Genomic DNA, 5,389 nt, shown 5'->3' with positions numbered 1-5,389 from the left:
TCCAAAGTTATTTTGCGCTTTATGCATACGCACATAATATATTTTACGGTCTACAAACTCTTGATGAACTTTTGTACAACTAGCGTTAAAATCTGCATTCAAATTTCCTTTGGAACCGAATCGAGCACCGTCGGTACCGTTCCATAAATGAACCCGGAGCGAACTAGAATCGCTACTCGGGTTTGTATTATAGTTAAATATTAGTATATTGGTATATTAATATACCGCGATATCGTAGGATGAAATAAAAAACGTACGTAACGGAATGATAAGTTTTTATTTCCGATAAAATACAAGACTATTCGCTCGTGTCGACCGCGCGGTCGTACCACGTTACCGGACTAGTCGTCCGACTCTCACTCGTACACGAACTCTCGCATCAGATACTCTTGTTGGACGTCGTATCTCCATCTATCGTAGAACTGGTGCAATATTTTTAATTCTCTTTCATTGTTATCATACTTGAAGCAAAAAAAATTGCTCCGCTCCTTGACGTCCTCCACGAACGTATAACCGTTGACGTTGCTCCTTATCCCCTGGATAATCTTGTCCCGCGACACAGCACCGTACTTGTATACGACTGCACCAATGTCGTCCAGCATTATTTCGTCGGCAAATTGCCACGGCGGGAGGAGATAGTAGCGCGCAATGATCCTCTCGACGGTAACCGTCTTGTTCACGACGGCTTGTTTGAAATTGTCCAGCTCCGATTCGTACTTACCTGAAACATTTCAAAAAAAAAAAAAACCCAAATGAAACCGATCGGAATTTTATTTTCCAATACTGACTTAATACTAACAAAATAACTGGCTGAGTATCCAAATACTAACTAACCCGCCAAACGTTTTCCTAACACTATGGTGAATTATTATTATCATTATTAATTATTATTTAATTTTTATTATTTGTCTTTACTTGTGCCCGTCACCTTGCCAATACGAACTGAGCACGTGGGACACGTAGGATTTTCCGAACATACAATTTTAGTGAGGCACCTAATGCAAACTTCGTGCCCGCAACTGTGGATTGTGCAAAAGTTATTGAATACCGTTTGCCTGCAAACGGGGCAATGGACGTCTCCTGCAAACAGATTCGGGTAAAACACATTTCATAAGATTATCGAAAGTGTAATTATACACGATTAATAAATCGATCAATGAATGTTCGACTATCGGACGCTGCCTTTTTTCATTTACTCGTTTGAATTCTCGGACCGTTCGAAATTTAATAACACACATAATTACTGATTATATTATAATTACCGATTGTATCATAATTGCCTATTTAACGTATAATCTCTAATGTCCGAATGTACAATTGAATGATTTTTTAATAAACGGTTTTATAAAAAAGATTGTCGAAACCACGTTACTATTGACGACGACGATGCCGCGTCAAATATACAAAATCAGAGTTTATGGTTCGAGAGGCAAGTACCTGCAATCACTCGACCTGGACAACGCCGCACCGAGTCCCTTGAAAATTATTTTAAAAAAATATATATATAAAATAATTTTTAATTATGGATTTCCGTTTATCGCGCTTAAATAGTGTGCCTCTTATAGTGTATACCGCCTTGTATTCACAGTGAATACCGCCTTTTATACAATAATGTCGTGAATCGTATAACTAAAGCCCGATTAAACGAATCGCACATCATAAGTACTATTGAAAAAAAATATTATTATTGTATTATTTTTAGCTTCGATGCGAAGGTGAGACGGTACTAGTTTTACTATGTTTCTTTTTTGTGTCTATTACCACTTTTTCTCAGCCCTCACCGAATCGATGTCTTTACCTATCATTTGATATATTTTTTTTTATAAATCTGACCCTTTACCTGTCCACAGTAGGGGATTTAAAATAACAACTTTTTCAACTTAATTTATGAAAGTGTTCCAGAAAGCCTGACATTTTTATATATATCTTAAATTAAAGCTAATGCAGTATACTTTATCATGGAAAAATAAAATAGTAACCGAATGCCATTTTTGTGTAAAAATTCTCGATTTTATATATTACATTTTTAACTTTATAATGCTATAACTTATTGAAAGGTGTATGAATCAATACATTTTTTTTATAAGAAATAACATTTATATCCCTCTTTCATTCGACATACTTTTTTTTAAAAAATAACACCATTTCCCTGTGTATATTGTCGTACGTCGGTAGTGCCCCAACGTAGACACAAAAGTTTAACACAAATTTATTAATGTTTTGTATATATATATATTGACGACGAGTTCGTCGTTCGAGCTCTTCTCGAGTCCTCCCGTTGGATAAACTGATCAGCCCCAATCCCTCTAATTAGTGGACTACTAACGGGGTAGAGTTTAGACCCGTCAGCACAGTCTAGCTCAAAAGTAGCAGACTGAAGGGTGGCTCCTTGTCAGCCACCAGCACAACTACCTTTTTACTATACCCACTAAAGGACGGTTAAGCCCAAAAACTAGCCAGCTCGTACACTAATTATTAAGATTGACTAAAGGACCAGCAGTCCAACCTTGACTCTAGCCGCACACACACACAATTCCAAGAACACGGTGAATATAAAATATTTGCTCTCCAAGTCCAGGTTTTAAAATAGCTATTTTATTTAAGAAACGTATTAAACACAAAGTTAAATATAATATAAAAATTTAACACAAAAATTAATTAAATTTCACAAAAATATANTTAAATATAATATAAAAATTTAACACAAAAATTAATTAAATTTCACAAAAATATAAAGTTATTCTTACACTAACCACCTAAGCCGTAACTCGACGTTTCTTCGACAAAACGTCCAGTCTCGTCTCGCCCAGTCTCGTTTCCCATCCTTTTCATGTTTCCCTTTTATATTCTTTTTCCCGACATTATTAATTTGCTTACCCTGCATTTCCCTTCTATATGACACCACTGTATTGCTTGAGAATTTTTAAATTGCTTACTATTGCCTTAAACTCCGTATTATACTAAAATCGACGTTATTCAGCTATTTACTACAATATATATATAAATGTATATATTGCACTTATAAATCATAAAAATTGTAATCATGATATAAATAAGGATATAGAAGATCATGTAGCTTTTAGAATAAACCACCTTATTCTAAATTAAACACTACCTACAGAATTGCATCGAAGCGTCTTTTATGATAGTGATTTTACTTGACCCAACTATGCCACGTCACCATTGTGCCGCGACCCCCTGTGATGTTTTTTTTTAGTTATACTACTTTTTTGATGTTAAAATTTTTTAATTTTTAGATTCGCATACTCGACAATCGGCGGTCTCTAATAGCGCCTATTTAATCGTTAATCAGCATCTCAATTCTATGATTAATCAGAATACGTTTTCTATATAATATAAATAATTTGGGAACCGATAATGTTGACTATTATAAACAATAACTATCCGATAATTATAGTAACGATTGTAATTATACGATTAGTATAATTACTTGTAGTTTGACGATTTAACGATTTATGAATATTGAAATATTAAGATATGGGTAAAACATTAAATTTTGCGATTACTCTGGTGTAGATAAATTAAAAATAATATTGACGTCCACGTACCCTTAGAAGAGATGACTAGAGAAGCTAGTAAAATCATCGAAACTGGCCTGAACATTTTCTCTGAAAAGCGTAATACATGTTAGAAAGATTGCTGCCGACGTGATTATATTTCATTAAATAAAATTGCACAGGTAAGACGTATTATTTATGACGACACGTCGTCTTTTTTAACACGCTTATATTAGTTTCACATGTATGTTGTTTGTTTGTTGTATGTTGTAAGTTTGTAACTCCACGCGGCACGTGTTATTATGTCACGTATCCCGTCGTGTATGACCTTGAGACTATACTGTCGTAACGCATTCGCCCCACCCCGCTCACCCCTCGTAGACAACAATATTTTCCAACCCGTAGTGGGTGGGTGCTTTGTGCCATATTTTTCGTATATTGAGCGCGCCATGCTTTTATCACAATAATACTAATATTTTTCGTTCATTTTTGTTTTAAGCTTATTTTAAAAATTATTTTTAACTTTTTAGTTCGATGTGATTTAAAAGCGTGTTTTTTTAAACTATATTTATTAAATACTGTATGTTGTTAGTCATAAACAACGTCATTCATGTTACTTGTCATAAACAATACGATTTACGTTACTCGTCATAATAATGTAACTTATGACAAATAACGCATGTGTTTAACGCATGTCGTCTATTTGGACGTCTCGAAATGAATTTATCGTTACAACGTTAATCGCGATCGATGACAATACTAACAAGCTAACAATACTCACCCGATGAAGCGGCTTTAACGCTGATAAGTAGTCAGTAAAACTCGTTCTTTTACCTCGTCGTCGATGGAACTGGTAAGATACGCGTCGACGGATCTATATAGCGTCGCGATCGACATGTTTGAACAGTTTTTTCGATTGATTTGAATTATTTGTGTACGTGTACAGTACTCGGAGTGCGAACATTAACATTGACGTAACTAGGATTATATATATACAGGGTGTAACTCTTTCGAACCATAGTATTATATGGGCGAGTATCCTGGTAAAATGTAAAATAGGACCTCGTTTTTTTTTCTTTTTTTCCAAAAATGGAGGAATTGTGGAATAACCCCTTCGAATTTCTCTAAAATTAAAAATAAATCATATCAGAATATTTCCCGAAAAATTCTCATACAAATTGAGTGGTCACACGATTTTTTGTAACTTTTGCGCCCACCCCTCAACTTTGGGTTCAAAGTTGGAAAAAAATTTCACATTAGTATGACCCATCATGTTGTATTGAAATTTTACTGGGAGTCCTGTGATGTAGTTTATTTTTAGTTTAAACGATTAAATAACAAGAAAAACCGAAAAAACCCACAAATAATGTAGATAAATAATAATAAAGTACAAGGTTAATTTAAAAGATATTATGTAATCATTGCTACGTACGTTCTATGAACATATTTTAAGTAGAATTTCTTTAATACGTATCAAATTGTTATTTGGGGTGATACGTTTAGACAATTAATCCTAAAGGATTATTATATCAGGTCCTTACATATTTCTAACCGGTTTAAGTTATTTTTATTTAAAATGTACATCCATAACAGTAAAAATATAATTTTAGAAACTAATTAATTTAAATGGTTAATTTAAATAAATAGATATTTCAAGCATACTGCAGGCGTCCTTTTTAATAATACGAAAAATTAATCTTAGTATTTATTGTTGAAACTCGTTTTGAAAAATGGAAAATATAATAAGTTAAAAATTGGTGATAACACTACAGGGCCGAGTANAATACTTCGTTGTTGAATGCCCAAGAAAATGTATTGGTGATATCTTCTATAAAAAAGATTATTTGAGTTTTTTTCGAATTATGAATCCT

General features: G+C 33.5%; 1 long non-coding RNA gene across 1 annotated transcript; it reads right to left on the bottom strand.

The window, feature by feature from the left end:
- Nucleotides 1–258: 258 nt before the first annotated feature.
- LOC126899889 (uncharacterized) lies at nt 259–4,381 on the bottom strand. Its single transcript, XR_007702740.1, has 4 exons — nt 4,300–4,381; nt 3,570–3,629; nt 916–1,080; nt 259–721 (listed from the first exon to the last, which is right to left on the bottom strand). It is a non-coding gene; the product is annotated as an uncharacterized LOC126899889 (long non-coding RNA).
- Nucleotides 4,382–5,389: the final 1,008 nt, after the last annotated feature.

Source organism: Daktulosphaira vitifoliae, unplaced genomic scaffold, assembly GCF_025091365.1.
Source record: "Daktulosphaira vitifoliae isolate Bord-2020 unplaced genomic scaffold, ASM2509136v1 Scaffold_2, whole genome shotgun sequence".
Taxonomy (NCBI): domain Eukaryota; kingdom Metazoa; phylum Arthropoda; class Insecta; order Hemiptera; family Phylloxeridae; genus Daktulosphaira; species Daktulosphaira vitifoliae.
The sequence above is the reverse complement of the archived record's forward strand: the minus strand, read 5'-3'. Positions and strand labels throughout refer to the sequence as shown.